We start from the raw sequence: 18402 nt of genomic DNA on the forward strand, positions 1-18402 counted from the left end.
GCTGGACACATTCCAAAACATAGACCAATATTTAAGCAAATACATATATAATTTTAATTATGAGCTTTAAATAACCAGGCTGAGCTCTCAGATGGACTTTTTCATTTTTTAATGATTGCCTTTATTGTTTTTAAATAATTTAGTCTGAACATTGTAAGTAGTTCAATCCATGTTTTTGGAAGTCAAAATACTTTGCCTGCACCCATAGCATCTTATGACTTCTCAGTGTGACAAAAATTAACTGAAGCTGAACTGCAGTGGCCACTCTTTCACACTGAATGTCAACACAACAAACCTAAAGTACATTTTCAAAAGCGTTTATCCTTTCATAGCAAGAATCAAAACAACCTAATTGTGGCGTGGCCAGGTCGACTACAGAGTGGAAGCTTAGCTCACTCAATGTAAAGAGAAAACGCCCGTGGCGTCATTTCGGAACAGGGTGCGCGCTCAGTGACTAAAGACCGAGCTTCGGTAGCGGCGCGCGTCTATGGACCCGCCCCCGTTTTTGCGTCACGGAGTAGGGGGCGGGACTTGGAGTCAGATTTTCAGCTCTGAATCCGAGGGGAGAAACTAACACCGGTTGCAGCAGGTGCGAAAGGCCAGGAGGAGACCGGAACCAGAGGCGCGCCTAGAGCCAGGTACGGGGGTCCTGGGGACGGAGCGGGCACTCGTCGAGCAGGCATGATAACTCTACGTAGCAAGTGGTGCTCAGAACCAAAGAGCCTAGATCACCGAGAGTAAGCATCCAGAGCTTCCCTCGTTCCTGAAGTATATCCCGGAACCCGCGCGGGATGGGCTCCAGCAGGTGTCTAAAACGACTGTGTGGTCAAAGCAGTCAGGTGCCGCGAACCGACTAACTAGCCTCTGGCAGTCGGCGCCAGGACTTTGGAACTTAATGGTTACCCGAAACCATGGAGCCTAGAACAGGACAGGGAGCGGGTACAAGAGTTACGCGAATTCGAGCTGGCGCAGGTATCCGGGGTTATAACACGATCCGCAGCCTCGTCCAGGCTCGGATGAAAGGCAACCGCGGGCGCCAAGCATCAGGATCGTGGAAAGTAGATGGAGGCTGCAGGTGTCAACCCGTAGAATCCCAAACCAAAGAGAGAAAGGGTGCAACTAGGACTATAGGAAGTATGTAGGTCCTGAGCTATCGCGATGGTGGCCACCGGTGCCTAGAACCCTACACTGTAGGGAGGACACTGCTACCTGTTTCTAGACCAGCTACTTAATGGTAGACCTGTTTAACCATGGCGCGTGAGTTTCTGTAAACTTTATAGAAGTCGAAAGGGTGGTTCAGGTGTTCAGAGCCCGAAAAGTCGTCTCTGAGTGGTTCGAATCAGTACCGGGTCCAGAGTGCGACCTCGCAGAACCCGCGAGACTTGAGACGAATATCATCGGCTGGTGCACGTAAAAGTCTGGTATCTTCTTACTCCAGTTGTATGTTGTGGGTTTGAGGTTGTTCTTAGATGACCAGGCGTTATCGCAAGTGAGTCCGTGTTCTTTCTAGCGTCTCCGGATTTTGCTGGGTAGTCGGGGACTGTTTAGTACTAAGGGTTTTCTTTTTGGTCAAATGGAGGCCTCTGTTGCATAACACCCACGCCTAATGAGTGCTTATCCCCCTCACGGCGGATATCCGTCTATGCAAGTTTAGTTTCCCAATGGTCATCACCACCCTTACCTGGTCTACGGAACAATAATGCCATAGGGTAAAAGGTTATAGGTGGATTGAAGCTGTGGCAGGAGAATCAGTAGAAGGTGCTGTTAAACCTGCACTTGTATCACCCTCCCCCCGAGATGAGGACGAGGTTAGCTAGGGCTCCCATTCTATAAAAAGGGGTTGGGGGGGGGATCTGGCATACACAATGCGAAGTGCCGTCACAGTTTGTGAACACATCCTAAGATGAAATATTAACCATGCATTCTATTTTTCTTTGCCAATTGACAGTGCACAGGAGAAATACACAAATAGACAATACATTGTCCTATAACTTTACTGGCAAAGTATAAAAGGTGTGCACCTTTCAAACCTAAGACTATAGAATGGAGGATGGCACAGGGGCAACGCGCTGGTCTTGGAAGCAAGACCATGCATAGCAACATAGGTTTGAACCCCTGATCTGTGCTTAGAACCCAAACTCTGGTTCGGTATTAGGCGCATTATAAAAAACTATTTAAATTAAAATAGATACATGTCCTGTATAGCAAACTACCATTATGAGAGATTTACAGATTCCTGCCTATAAAGCTTCGTGTTCTTGTGGGTAAGTGCCTGCTCTCAGGGGTGGATTGACTTATAGCAAGGCATAAAATATGCGGTCTTGCATAGCAATTTGCTAAGCAAATCTGTAGGTTTTCGAATTAAATAGGCTATTGTGTAGCAAAGATAGCCATTTAAGCGACCCTGTTCAATGAAAGCACAGCTCGCCCTGCATTCCTGTCTTTGCTTCAGGGCTCTCTCCACCCTCTTTTCTCTGTTCACTGCAAGTCCAGCGGGGCTAATGGAGAGAGAGTGCAGCAGTAATACTCTCCTCTTAAGTGCCAAAGGCCTGTGTGGGAGTGGTTGGCAAGATTATTTTTTTCTCATTCAAATAATAGCAAACCAGGACAATACTTTCATTAGCAAACTATAACCTGTCTGGAAAAGGCATGCATGTGTTGGCTTTATTTTTATTATTTTAAAGGATCGTCGTATGATTCCATTCCTAAAAATGTAAGTTGTTACATTATTTATAATTACCTTATTGCTACTGTAAAACACTGCATTGTCTCCATGCTTTACAGTTAAGTTTAGGTTAGCGTATCTAAATCTGTGTAGACTACTATTTTACTTTGTTGGGGAAGATCATATTGACGAGTGAACACTTTTGAAAATGTACATGGTCACTCAGCCAAATAATTTTGATGGCAAAGCTAGTTCTGTAACCTGCTGGTTGCATTCATTTGTGCAGCTGGTGCTCAACCCACGAGATGATCCCATACTCCTGAAATTCAATCTCATCACCCTGTTTCTTTATACAAGCTATACTGAAAGTAAGATGGACGCAAACTACAATATTCTACCTAGTTTGCCCAGTTCTCTCCCTGCTATGCCATCCACTCTGCTTAGTCTCTTTCCTTATTCCTCTTACATAATGAATACACAAAGCTAACTAAGTAACAATCAATATACCGTACACTGTAGTTGGCCCTCAAAGCGCGATTTGCTCTAGGATTGTTATGTATTAGCATCTGTGGGAGGGCTTGCCAAACTGTTTTTTTTTTATCATGTCTGTCCATTCATGCAGCTAACCTTTTATATTCTACAGACCCTTAACCAGGACTCCTTTTCGCCCACATGAATTGTCACGTAGACTTTATGAAGGGCAAGTAAATGGCAGGTTTCACTGTGCATGGCTGGCAGTATGTGCCAAAGTAGTTTATGGTAATGTTAACATTTTACAGAACATTTAATTGTGTTGTCATCCGTTGCCATGGTTCGAGTGGAATTTTAAAGGATTTGCAAGATCCGACTCCTTTCATTAATGTCTTCTGTGGTACACAAAATTGCGGTATGTTGCTCATTTTATGTTTTGGGTACAAATAACATCGGCTGACGTTATATTAGTACACCATTGCCAATCAAATGGGTTTGATTATCAAGACAATTTTCATAAGCAAATTCTGCCAATCAATTTTCTTAAACCCAATGTATGTTTGTATAGGGAACTCTGGAGATTTCCTGGTAGGCCTCTGCACCCTGGGCCTCTTTCGTGAGGTAACCTATTTTATTTTCAAATGTTCTCATAGGAAAAGGGTTGGGCTTGCTGAAAAGTGTGATATCGGGCCAATTTGAAAATTATTTCCAGGGCCCCGTTTGGTTTGCAGTCCACCCCTGGCTGCTCTCAAGGCTTTGCTGGCTTATTTCGAATCCCCGTAGTGCAAGTGAGGGCAGCGTTTTGTTTGTAATTCATTGAAAACCTATGTGTAACATAGACTTGTACCCTGTCAAGCAAATGTCTAACTCTCTGACATCCACCTTCGCTGCTGGCTAACTCCTCAATGTTGTTCTCGTTTGAATCCCATACCTTAGCTTTATGTGCAGAGTCCAGGGTCCGACGGGGGCATTACACAGGCACTGTTAACAATTAAAAAAAAGTGTACCACAATCGCAAATCACTACAATCAAGGGATATATTGGTTAAAACTATGAACTGCACAATGCAATAAATAACTTCAAACAGACCCACTTTGGCCCAAAAAAGCTAGCCTATGCTAGCAAGTTGGGTTTGCTCTTCAGGCCTAGCCCTATTAGCCAGTCCGAGCTTGGCTGAGACTAATTTCTGGAGCTCTTTTTTTTGTCCTCTTGGAGGTCTGCTACTCTAAATGGAGCCCGAAGGAAAAACTGTTATTCCGGATTCCTTTAATTGCCAATGCCATCTGATTACATATACTGTTTTGCCTCACCTTAGGGCTTCAGTTGTCCCCTCTAAGTGCAACAGCACACCAGATTACCTGCTTCCGGCAGTTTAACCTTTGCATGAAGTGTGCTTGCTCACTAACTGGGACTTCTCGGTTGTAAGAATGTTGGTGCTTTTGAGAGAACCTCGGGTTGTGAATTCCAATAGAGTGAGCAAAGGTAGGGCTGGAGGTTTAAGTACAGTCATGATGTTGAGTGAGGCATTTTTTTGCTTGCCTTTTGGTTTGCCAAACCTCTATCTTTTAGGTTCTTTCCGTGAATTTTGGGTACCACGAGGAAGTCGCTGAAGTTGATTTCGAACAGCATGAATTCTTTTTTTGCTGTAAGACTGGGAAAACTAGCTGGGAGGCAAAACTGCACTGTGCACGATAAGAGAAGATGGAATAAAGTTTGCCGAAGTCACAAATAGTTCAATGAGTCCCCGATGTTTGTTTGAGGCATTCTTCGAAAGAGTGGGGTCTTCAATTCGTACCCGAGTACAAGCAGTAGGAGCTGTCCTGCTGTGTGCCAAGCTAGTGCTTCAAACTGGTATGCTGTTTAGTTTATTCATTTATAAAGCGCACCAAACCCTCGGGTATCTAGGTGCACAGGTTACACAGGCATTCAAACCGTAGATAACAGTACAGGCATTACAAGTGGGTACACTGATATATACAATATGTACACAAAGGAACAATATATACATTGATACAAACCAATATGATACAACAGCAAATAAGAAGATACAATACAGATAGGTAAAGTATTGTTGGCAGAATGAGGCACAAATGCGGATATGTACCGGCGAGAACATGGTGGCATCTCTAGGTGTATTTTGACTGCTCTTGAATTGGAAGCCAGTCTTTTTTAATCTTTTTTTTCTGAAGCAGAAGGAGGAATGTATGTCCCTAAGGTCAGTAGGTAATGAGTTCCAGAGTTTAGGGGCTAGTACAGGGAAGCTGCTGCCTCCTGATTTCTGGAGGTTGAATCTTGGGATTCGTAGACAATTCTGATGGGTCGTTCTAGTGGGGCGGGCAGAAGTGTTTTTTAGAGATTGTGCATGTCAGATGTTTGGGAGATATGTTAGCCAAGCATTTCTGAGTAAGTCCTAGTATTTTGCCAGAGATTCTGCTCTTGATGGACATCCATTCTAGGCTGAGATGTGGTGTGATTTAGGAATGTTGAGGGCCGATCGGAGGGTGTTATTTTGAAGTGTTTGCTATTTGGTTAGATTCTTTTTGGAAGTTCCTAGATAAGTGTGTTGCAATAATCAAGTTTAGCGAGAATGAGGGCTGTGGCCAGGGTCAGGCAGTTGGCAGATGTCATGAAGGGTCTGCACGAGTATATTTTACACGTGTAGGTATTGGCCGAAGCATTTGCGTTAACCTGTCCAACGTTAAGGAGGAATCCAAGTAGAATCCACATAGTAATAGGCTTTGGTTTTCTTTCATGTGTTCTTTGTTTTCCCACCTGTTGATGGGACTATTGTGTTGCACAAACAGCGTTGCAATGGATGGAAATAACTTTGCATACAACGATCTGCCTTGACTATATCTGCAACACCGGCTTTTAAGAAAATTGGACATAACCACCAATATCTTCTACTGATATAGCCCACCATCCCTGTATCATTTAAACAACGCCACCTTTTATCATGGATGGATCTATCGTTACTAGACATCGCATTGTCTAACGAGCGAGAGGTGTAGCAGGGAAAGTGCGCTCTGTACTGTCTGGCAAGGCGTATGCAATTAGGGAGTAGGCAATATTGACTTTTCTTTCCTGCTAGTGCAAATAAATTCACAAGTTTCAGGAAATGTTTGAAGGTGTCTGATAGGGACGGGCGTAACCAGGGAGACAGGCACACAAAAGGTATCTCGACTACTGCTATAGACACATCTTGGACCCTGGAGGCCCAATAGATGCTTCTTGAGCAATCACCATGTCCCTTTTCTTTGGAGCCGTAGTCTCTGGTATGGAAAAGAAAATGGAACTAATGGATAAGCACCCATTTAATTTCTCTCGTTCCAAATACTATAATCACATCAGCGAGTCACTGTTTTACCCGCTCAGATGTATTCTGGCAAAGTTTTAGTTTGAGTGTCCGGACTGATGGAAGTGGCATCCACAAATGACGCTAAAAACTTGAATATGGAGGCTGTTGTCCCTCGCTGCAGTCAGGTGACCCAGCCTGCGTTGGCCTGAAAAAGCCTAGGAAACCAAGGGGTTAGTGTTTTTTGTTAGAAGCCTTTGCAAAGCGTAGGGGAAAGTGGGGCCATGTTGGTCAATGGTGCCCCCACTGCCATGTTGGTCAATGGTGCCCTCACTGCCATGTTGGTCAATGATGCAAATGATGTTATGCTGGTCAATGATGCCAATATTACCATGTTAACCATTTCTGTTACTGAATATAGCAAGCCTACGCATATCGCCTCACCTGCCATGATCACTAACCAAAGGCCCACACTACCCGCTGCAGCCAAACTCTTCTAGCCTCGCATCCACACTCCTTACCTGCACCCTGGTGAATGCCCGCTCTATCCCAGCGCACACTCTTGATGTGCATGATCTTATCACCAGGGATAAGCTCGACCTTCTCTTTGTCTGTGAGACCTGGCTACAAGACACCTCTGGACCTGTCCCCTCGTTGGCTGTCCCATCTGGCTACACCATATTTAGGCAGGATCGGCTAGGACAAGGGGGGGGGTGTGGCCATCATAGCCAAGGACACTCTTGACATCAGAAGAATTCAAGGGGCACTAGAACGCAACACTGAATGCCTCCTCGTCAAACTCCAAACTTCACCCAACTCCACAATCGCTTTCCATCTTGTGTATCGCCCCCCAGTCCCCACAACCGACTTCCAAGAAGCCCTCATACAGGCTCTCACACAACCTGAAAAAAACAACCAAAGTAGTAGTACTGGGTGACCTCAATCTAGGGCTAGATGACACCCATGATGCCAATGCCGCCGTCCTAAGAAAAGGGCTAGCCACACTAAGATTTTTCCAAGCCTACTCACATCAAAGGGCATACCCTTGACTGGGTTGCACAACATACTTGCCCCATTCTCCTCTCTACCATCTCCCCCATCCTTGCTCAGACCACATCTGTATTAACTTTCACATTGACACCTCCACCGGACCATCTAAACCCACCATCCTTCTCCCTGCCGCACTTTCAAGGAGCTCTAAGAAGCTGACAAAAGATACTCTCCTACCTCACCTGCATGTTCCAGCGCTGCAACCACCATTCCCCAATGATCCTGTACTCCTAGCTAACACCTTCAACCAGGTCATAACTACGGCAGTAGATACTATCGCCCCCCTTACAGCCAAAAAGCTAAGAAAACAAAGCATTCCAATGCATGGTTCTCCCAAGCTCTCATGGATCTTCGCTCCAAAAAAAAGGGTATCACTTGCCACATGGGGGGGGAAAAACCCTACCGAACCTAACAAAACTGCCTTCAAGACCACTGTGAGAATATATAAAACAGCTATCACACATGCCAAAGCTGAATCCTACAACACGATGATTAACAATGCAAACTCGGGGACAACGGTAGTTTTTGCAATTTTCAGGATACTGGAGTCGCCCTCAGTTCCCCCATCCACCGTCGTCCAAGACGAGACCTGGTGCAACCAAATTCAAGCAGCTATGCTTTGACAAACTCGACTCCCTGCACACCAAAATTTTAGCTCACCAAAAAGCTCTCTCATCCCTATTAGCCTCCCCCACGGCACCCCCTACATGTAATACATCCAACCAGGTACCAAAATTTGAATTCTCTGACATGAGCGAATCCGAAGTCATTGCCCTCATAAAGTCCATTAAGCTCTCCAACTGCAAAGGGGGCGCCTGCCCGGCTCGCATCATAAAAGACTGTGCTCCAGCCCATGCCCCCTTTGGAAGGACGAGTTGATGAAGGCAGTGACAATCGTCACATGTACCTACTTCCCTTAAAGAACCCTGGGTCCAACCACTACTAAAAAAAGAAAAACAAAAAAAAAATAATCTCGACCGATTGATAACTGGGAACTATAGACCCATTACTAATGTCCCTTTCCTGCTAAAGATTTTGGACAAAGCGGCTTACCTGCAAGTTCAAAAATGTATCGAAGACATCCACCTTCTTGGACTAAGCCAGTCCGGCTTTCGTCTTCGTCATGACACCATAACGGCTCTACTTGCCCTAAAAAATGAAGTAGATGACCTATGCAGGCAAACCTGCGCTCCTTCTGCTCCTAGACCTCTCTGCGGCCTTTGACCTCGTAGAGCATAAAACCCTATGCCACCATCTCTCCTCCACAGCAAACTCTCCCCAAAGGCGTGTGAATGGATTAACTTGTTCCTTCAGGAGAGAGTAATGAAGGTCTTTTCGGGCTCCTAGTGCGATCCCCAGTCCTATCAAATGTGGCGTCCCACAGGGCTCCTGCATAGCCCCCACCCTGTATAACCTCTCCGCCAGACTCCTGTTCAGAATCCTGGATCACTGGGCATCTCATATACTAACTATGCAGATGACACCCAGGTGCTCATACCTCTCTCGGGGGATTATCTAACTGATACGAACACCCTCAACTTATTTATGCCACCTTTCAATCTTGGATGGCAGACAATTGGCTCTGTTTTAAATATTGAGAAAACCGAACTCCTGCTGATTGGGTCTCCATTCACATTGAGCAAACTTGCCAAGGAGCATCACGCTTTCACTATTGACAGCATCCCCATCACAGTCTCCCAAGCGATTAAGACACTGGACGTGTACCTTGAACCAAACCTTACCATGGACAGGCAGGTCAATGCAATTGCCTCTTGCATAGTATCGCTCTCAACTAATCAATGCTGTCAGGCCATTCCTGTCCCAACAGAACCGTATTACCATAGCCAGAGCCATCATTGGCTCCAGACTGGACTACTGCAATGCCCTCTTTATTGGAACCTCCCAAAGAAACCTGGCTAAACTCCAGATAGCCCTGAATAATGCCTTAAGGGCCGCAACAGGCATCTCACACAGGGAGCACATTTCAGTGGTCAGGAGGCAGGTACATTGGCTACCTATCAAGGAGAGGGTTGTCTTCAAAACACTGGCCCTAAACCACAAATGTCTTCACGGACTCGTACCTAGCTATCTAGCGCAAAGGATCTCAAACAGCATCCAGACCCACCAGGTCTGCCTATGCCAACCACATCATGGTTCCTCACACGGGTAGAGTGCGTGCTGGGGGCTCGAGTTTCCCAACAATGGCTGCTACCCCAGATCAGATCAATCGACTCTCATGCTGCCTTCCGCAAGGCTTCTTATCCCGATGAGCTATAGTGTGCATATGTTACTTCTCATCAACCATTTAATATGACACACTATGCTATGCAGAATACTGTACTATGTAATATAACCTTGTAAGCAACTGTCTTCAAGCTTTATTCTTGGGCCGCTTATTGTAACTCTCAAGCAAGCCTTCTTAAGCATCCGTTATAGTGCCTCGATGCCTGTGGGCTGCAGTGCGCTCTACAAATCCAAAATAAATAAATCTGTTATGTTATTTGGCATTTTATATAGGACTCTATATATCATTGGTATGACCTCAAAGCGCTTGTGGGTTGAACACCCGGGGAACGTAGTCTCCAGGTCAGTAGAGAGATTAGGGTATCATAGGGTGCTTGAGTGCACTCTTATGTGTTCAGCTGATGCGATTGGTTGATGGAAGCTGCATGTTGGCAATAGGTGTGGTGGTATTGAGATCAGTTGGATGTGTGCAGTCAGGAGGTTGGTCTCCGAGACTGGATTCTGGCTGCATTAGGTCTGTGTAGGACACTTCTGTGTGCAGCTACGCCAATGTATTGTTTCGAATAACTGCGTTCTAGCAGGATGTTGAGGTGTTCGTGGGGTGGTGGGGTGGTCGTATGTGAGCAGCTATGCCTAAATTGATCTAGGGGTGTAGCAGCACTCTATTGTGTGTTGGTGTAGAGTAGAGAGTGAGCAGTGTGATGGGAGAGACGAGTGTCTGGAGTGGATGTTTTATTCTTAAGAGCCCAATGTTTAGGGTTTTGTTATACGTCTTGAGATTGCCGCGTTCGCAGGGCTTTATTGGTGACTTATTAGTCTAATTCGGAGGTGCCACGGCTTGGAAATTCATTGAGAATTTGACTGCAGGTTGTAGGGTCTTCGCAGCCTTCAATGGTCTTAATCAGTGTTACGGAAAGAGACAGGTTTTTAGAGCTTTGCAGAACGCCATGTAGTCTTGGGTGTGTCGAATGTGAGAGGGCAGTAAGTTCCACAGAGTTGGGGCCAAGATTGAGAAGGTGGAACCTCCAATTCTAGTAGACTTGGAGGAAGGAATTACTAGTAAATGGGCAGTGCTTGATCTTGGGGTGCGCATGGGGGAGATGGGGTTTTATCTTCTCTTGTAGGTACGTTGGGCCGGTCTTGTGCACTGTTCAGTGGGTAATAGATAGGGTTTTGAAGGTGGCTCTACCTCCCACATGGAGCCACTGGAGAGTGCGGAGAGCGGCTGAGATGTGGTCTGTGTGTCCAAGGGCGAGAAGAAGTTTGGCGGCAGCGTTTTGGGCTGTGTTGTTTAAGTTCGTATGCTGGTGCTCCCAGGTATAGGGCGTTATCTTAATCCAGTCTCGAGGTAACTATAGTCTCGAGGTAACTATAGACATAACAGCAGAGAGTCTGTTGGGATAGGTGAGGTAAGGGAAAATGCGTTCGAGTTTGAGTTAGTAGTGACAGGATTTCAATACATTATTGATCTGACTGGAGAGGGTAGGCCTGGGTCCATAGTGCATCCAAGGTTTTTGACTATCTAGCCCAGCTTTGCGCACTAGCGTGCACTCAGTCCCTCTGCCTTCTTCCTTATTAACCCTCCCTGCTCCTGCCACCCCTTCCCTGTAATTGGGCCTTCTGTTGGTACCAGCAAGGTTCTTGGACTCTGCAACCTGCACATAGCCTCATTTAGATTCTTGCTCTCGGGTAGCCTCATTTAGCTTCTTGCTCTCGGGTAAAGTCGCATCTGGGTCTCTGACCCCCTTCAAAGTAAGGTTTTGTTGTGGTTTTGTTAGGCATCCAGCCAGCTTTGCCCACTAGCGTTCACCGGGTCCCTCTGCCTTCTTCCTTGTTAACACTCCCTGCTCTCACCTGCCCCCCTTCCCTGTGATTGGGCTTTATCTCCTTATCACACAACCCCCCAGGGCAGGCCCTCTGCCTGTGCAGCCCCCTGAGGTAAAGGACAGCTCCAGAAGAAGCAGCCCCAGACCGCATTGGCCCATTTTAGCCTGAGGACCCGGTAGCCCCCAACCGGCAGCAACAGATAAGATAGCTGTGGTCTGGACAGGGGAACATCAATCACTGTTCGCCATTACACTGCCCAACCCAATCTTATCCTTTCTCTAATGGCATTTAACCTGATCGTGTAAGTTAGCCATATCTCGCATTGTAGCCCGATTGTAAGTCAGCCATATCAAAAATGTACACAATTGTGTTTGCCAGAAATGTCCCGCATTTAGACGGATGGTTTTGGTAACATATTTTCATGGGTGTTACCCCATTGACTGTTGTGCCCCCTCATTGGGCCTCTCACTCTGTCCATGTGTCCCAGGTCTAAAGGTGCTGCATTTACTGATGTGGCCCTCTATCCAGGTGTCCCATATCAAAGAACTATTGCCTTGACTGTTGTGCCCCTCTTTAGGCCTTTCTCCCTCTATCCATGTGTCCCAGATCGAAGTGCTGTTGCGTTGATGGTTGTCCCTCTTTGGGTCTCTCCCTCTATCCAGGTGTCCCAATTCTAGGTGTGACTGCATTGACTGTTGTGCCCCTTCTTTAGGCCCTTCTCCCTCTAGACAGGTGTCCCAAGTCTCTCTACCACTGTTTGACAGTTCTAGCCGCTCTTTAGGCCCCTCTCCCTCTGTCCAGGTGTTCCAATTCTAGATGTTACCGCATTGTTTTGCTACCACACGCTCGCTGGTAGCTAAGTTTCAGGTGCCCACAATCCCTGGTAGCTACGGTACAGGTGCCCTTTGAACAATTGCTGTATCTTCACCCAGATATTTCCTCCCACCGTGAGGGATTTTGTACGTCAGTGCCAGAAAGAAAAGACCACAAGGGTTCACTACCCCTGGTTCAAAAACCACAACCAAAGGACCCCCAAGATAAATAAAACCAGAAAGGAAAGAGCAATAAACAAACCGAACCACAAAGGTCTTTCAACCGAGGTCTCAACCCTCCCCTGACACCACTCCACCCCGCCTCCCCCCCCCCCCCAACTAACCGCAAAGACTAAACCCCAAGGACCAGGAAATGCACCAATCCACTATAGGGTAAGTAAAAGGAGCCAGAACAGACAACGGGAATAATAAGAAAACCCAAACCGCTCAGGAAGGTGTAGACCAGCATGAACCCACAACTCCGAAAAACTGGACAAATAACAGCCCAGATAGCCTGAGGAGATACAGAAAGAACAGAGCAAAGATGGACTACATTGCTCGCTACCTCTCCACGTACGACTGCATGGTAAGTAACAACAGCCCCGCATCAACGAACCGACAGCCAACAAGCATTACAAGTATAGACCTCACCAGGAAACCCAACGCAACTCAACTAAAAAACCACCCCAACCCGGTCTACACCATGGACAACACCTCAACCAGAGTCGGGGACAAGCTGGAATCCATCACCCTGTACACGTCCTACATCACCAAAGATTTGGACAATGGACGGGTACTGTGACAAATCCACTTCCGAGACACCAGTAGTCCAGGGATGAATATCTGTTTCTAAACCATCAATTAGCCCCACACCTCTCGTACACCAGAAGGAATCTATACAGATTAGAACACAAGTAACTTATAAACCTCCATGTCCAATTATGGTAACGTGGACGGAATGGCAGGCTTATCTCCGCATGGTTGTGAATTGTTGGTTAGTTGCAAGTTGCAAAACAGCAAAAATACAATTACCCAATGATGGAAGGGACTGTCCAGTCATGGTTGTATACAAATCTCTACTTTATTGTTATTATAACTGACAGTTCTAGCACACTAGGAAATACAACCCACCCTGTAAAGCAACACAGAGGACAGACAGTTTCACGAAGGAAAGGGATGCGTTATGGATACTGATAGGCGGGTAGTTGGTAAAGCAATCAGTCTAACTGTTCAAGGTTATTTGGTTTCAGCACCAAGGGAGCAAGAGGTCTTAAATGTCACTAGGGGCCTTCGGAGAAGGACCCGGGGGAAAGGATCATAACGTACCTGGTGCTTGAGCTGTTGCAGCTCCTGCGACAGAGTTCAAGACTGGAGACGGCTGCGGGTATCGGACAGGAGGCAGTTCGGCAAGTGAGGCTGGATGCAAGGCTGCAGGCTGGGATACACTGCTCTGGGTCAATAATTGTTGTCTCTGTGCTGGTTGGCGGATCTAGAACGCTGGTTGAAGCTTCTCGGGCGGCTTTTGTGACTGCAGCGTGACAGTCAATGGTGCAGCTGGTCGCGGTTTGAGGGCTTGACTGCCTCAAATTTTCTTTTAAAGATGGACGCTGGTTCATGCTTGTGTGGCACTCCTCCTAGCCTCTTCGCAGGGCTCGTGGCATCCTTTCAAAGGGGATGGCCCAAGCTGAGGAGACTGCTTGCAGGCAATGGCCTTGTCCTTTTGTTCAGAGACTCTGGCATGTCGCACCTATGAAGCTTGCTGGCAGAACCTAGCAGGACACCCTGTGTGCTGACTGTACCGGTTCTGGAGCTGCTGGGAGTCCTCTGAGTCCGGTATCTCCCTCTGTTCCCTTGGAGATGTATAGGGGTGGGAATTTGCTTCCCTCTTGGAAATCCTGGTCTTTCTTCACTGGTGGAAGTTGTAAGGTAGAGTGTACCTTCAGCCAGGGTCCAATACTGAGTTCTTCTTACCTGCTTCTGGTGAAGCCTTCAGATCTCCCAAGTGAGGGACTCAGCCCTCTTTTAAAGCCAAATGGGCCCAGTGATTGGTGCAGGCTAAGCCTACCTTTATGAACCAATCTGGGGTCCCTGCCAAAAATCTTCTGTTATGCGTGAGGTCAGCACCACAGTGCTTCGCAACTGTACTCATAAGTCCCACCCATCTTCCTGTCTGTTGTAGATCAAGGTGTCTCTCTGGTTAACTGAGCCCTCTGTGGCTCTTGATCAAAGCGCAGGTCTCCCTTGAAGTTTGTGGTGAGAACAGATGTCTCCCTCAAATCACATACTTTATCCGTCTGGAACAGTGTGCTTACTGTAAACAGTTGTCCCAGACATGACATTCATTTCCCTTCGTACAGAGGGGTGGGAGATAGTTTCAAGGTGACACATTGCATATCAAAGAGGTTTTCGTTTTCCTGCCCATTGTTAAGTTCTGTTACCAGGCCTGTTGGCAGGGTTGCTTCAAAACTGTCATTCATAATGCCCCGCCACCTCACGAACTTCAATAGATCAGGGCAGATCCATGGAGCATTTGATATTTAATTAGGCTGGCCATGGGAGAGGTGTTGCCCTTCTCCTCTGCATGTTTTTGTGCATCCTTCGCTGTCACCTGTCAAACAAATGTGACCGGGAGGACTGCGCCTCTAGGCTACTCTCTCCCCCCCCCCCCCCCCTCACTGGAACTAACCCAAACCAACCAACCCAGTCATAAACCTGATCAGGCTACTCGACGAAGAGACTGATGACCCAAAGAACCCCACCGTTCAACAGGTTCAGCCAGGAAAAATCCAACAGAAACCCAACCAACAAAACACACCAGGCCGAGCAAACAGCAACCCCAAAGGAAAATAAAACAAGATACACTGAAGCCTTCTCAATGTTAGATCCATGGCAACTCATTCAATAGAAAACCATGACTTTCTAAGTGAAGGAGGCACATACTTGCAGACTTGCTCTTTCTCACAGAAACCTGGTTATCAGACAACTATAAAGCCATTGTGAATGAAGCAATACCGGACCATTATAAACAAATACATGCCAACAGTGAAAACCGAAGAGGAGGCGGATTTGCAATCCTACACAAAGAACACACCCAAGCATCTCAACTCGTCGCAACCAACACCAGACTATTAAGCCCCCCTTTCATGAAGATAAAACTCAATGACCAGACCAACATAGTATTCCTCCTGATCTACAGACCACATTCTTGCAACCCCCAACTTTGCAACAAAACGAATGGACGTGGCCTCCTTCCTATCAACCAACTATGACAACTTAGTCATACTGGGAAACTTCATCATGTGGTTTGAAGTAGAAACCGAGTACACAGGGCACTCACTCTTCGCACTCCTGGAAACTTTGCGTATCAAGCAAATGGTAAATGGATCCACCCACAACGCTGGTTGCAATTTTCTGCAGGGAAGGACTATTTGTTTCCGCGCCACCCACACCAATGGTATGGTGTGACCACTACTTAATACCCTTCTACACCACATCCCAAACCCGCTTACTGGCAGGAAAGGAAATGCTGTATACCAGCAAGAAAAGAAACTGGAAGAGCCGCCTTGACAAGCAAAACTGAACCCACAGTAATAACCAGGCACCCTCAATAATAAGATCACCAAGGCCCATGACCATCTCGCACCAGCTATATCGCAACTTTCAAACCAACACCCAAAAAACTGGCAGTAAAATGGTTCACAGAAGAACTGAGGGAACTCTTAACAACCGCGAAATGGAAAATAACTTGGGAGACAAATACACCAGACGAGACAAAATAAAATACCAGACAACTCTTAACTACACAAATCCAGTCTGCAAGCAAAAAATGTTATTCTGTGCCACAAGAATAGAATACGCAAACCATCCCCAGAAAGAACTCGTCCAAGATTACTTTTTTAAAATAAAAAAAAATGTATTCCTGCAAGAATTCCATCATCCCGACACACACACTTTGTGACAACATCACCAACCACCTGAATGGATGCAATTCAGGAGACATCAACCTAGCCTGGGGAAATACGACCATGACTGCCGGACCACAGACACCGTCCGAAATGCAGATTACCGCAAAATTTACCTGCCTGTAACCAATCACAGAAGAAAGCTTTGCCACACTGATCAAGGACGCTAACCTTAAAGGATCCCCGACATCTTCAAAGGAATCCTCAACCCCAGAACCCTGTTGACACATCCGGAACTTATCGCTCAAAAGAGGAATAATGCCATCCTCCTTCAAATCAGCATACATTAACCCACTGATATCGGCGCAAACTATACAAGCAACTACATACCAATATCCAGCCTGCACTACTCCTCAAAGATCTTGGAGCATCACATGTACAAAATCCTTCTTAAATACGTCGAAACAAACAGAATACTCGACTGGTCACAAGTTGGCTTCAGACCACTGAGAGTAACAAAATCGGCACTCCTATCGATATGGGACAACCTGAAAATAAATGCAGACGGAATACTATTGGACATATCGGTGGCATTTGACACAATCGGCCACGCAACACTAATAAAAAAATTGGTGGAATGTGGCATACAGGAATCAACACTAAAGTGCCTTAACTCATTCCTAACAAACCGAAAGAACCTACCTACCACTGTTCACATCAAACGCCACAAATCTATCCTGTGGAGTCCCACAGGGATCCAGCCTCCTCTGCTTTTCAACATTTACATGTGCCCACTTATGAAAATCATTGGAACCCACAGATTTACCGTCTGCAACTACGCAGACGACTCATAACGAATCGTGAAAACAAACAGAACCCAGGAACAAAATAACAGCATCAACAACTGCCTCACTGACATCTACAATTGGGTGACCATGAACGACCTTAAAAGGAACCCGGAAAAACCAGAAATAATGCTCTCCCCTGTAGGATTGGATGGTGGGAACCCACAACAGGACTGGCCGATCGGCATGGGAACGTAACCAGACTACCAATTTAGTAAATAACCTAGGAATTATCATGAACAATGGACTATCCCTAGAACTGCAAGTCCACTCAAATCGCCACAAAATGCTGCTTCCTCCTACAACTCCTCAGAATATTATTCCCCTACTTCTCCTTCCCCCACAGAACCACATGATGCTCACAAGAATTGACTGCGCAAACAGCCTCTACCTAGGAATGCTTGATAGATTTATCAAAACACTCAAGGGTGCAAAACACAGCAGCCAGGATCCTATTAAGACTAAACCGAAGAGACCACATCGCTCCATCTCTGAGAAGCCTTCACTGGTAAAAGTGCATCAAATTCAAGGCACCCTGCACTGCCCACAAAGCCTTGCACAGATGAGGAGCAGAATTCCTCCAGGACAAGGTTAGCCGGTATTGACACAGGAAGGGGAAGTAAGATCCAGCAACGACCTACAAATGGAGGCAAAACACTACAAAAAAGGAATTTCGGTGGAACAGCGTTCTCGTGTCTAATTGCTAACATCTGGAGCAAAATGCACAAAGAAATTCGAACCACAGAAGACCACACCACCTTCAGGAAACTGCTCAAAACCTGGCTATTCAGCAGACAATGACAACCTCGAAGGGACGCCGGCAACAACACCACAGACCAACAGCAAGAGAGGAGACGAGATGGGCCAAAAAACCACAAACAAGAACCTGTCTAGATACCGTTCAGCGAGGCTCCAACAAACTGACGACTTACTAACCCATTTTCCCATTCTTGCTCCTCCAGCATAACTGACGCCAATACACCAGACCTTGGACTAGCCACATTACACATAAACAGAGAACCAATACTATGTTCACACCCTGCCCACTTTCCTCGCGCTTCTTGCAGAGCCACGTTAGCACCCAGAGACTGACCTGGGTGGTAGTGGTGCGCAGTATAAATCAACATAACAAGCTCCAAAGCGCTTTGAAAAGCTACATACCCCTCTAGCATTGTGCTTGATACACTGAAAGATCTTCACACAAGATGGATTACAGAAGTCATAACTCTGCAATTATCTTTGAAAAAATAGTCTTGGAAGGATTATGATTAAGGCTTTCAGTTTTCTGTTC

The 18402-nt window shown here is 46.3% G+C and overlaps 1 protein-coding gene across 3 annotated transcripts in view; it reads left to right on the forward strand.

Moving 5' to 3' along the window:
* Positions 1–528: 528 nt before the first annotated feature.
* Positions 529–18402, forward strand: part of LIMA1 (LIM domain and actin binding 1) — a 513666-nt gene continuing 495792 nt past the window's right edge. For 2 of the 3 annotated variants that reach the window (XM_069653458.1, XM_069653461.1), the window contains exon 1: positions 529–638. The gene's annotated coding sequence lies outside the window, so the exon portion shown is untranslated. Of the gene's footprint in view, positions 639–718; positions 738–18402 lie in introns of those variants that run through there. The other variant, XM_069653459.1, reaches the window with a different exon arrangement.

This window comes from Ambystoma mexicanum, chromosome 3q (assembly GCF_040938575.1).
Source record: "Ambystoma mexicanum isolate Mex_15411 chromosome 3q, UKY_AmexF1_1, whole genome shotgun sequence".
Taxonomy (NCBI): Eukaryota; Metazoa; Chordata; class Amphibia; order Caudata; family Ambystomatidae; genus Ambystoma; species Ambystoma mexicanum.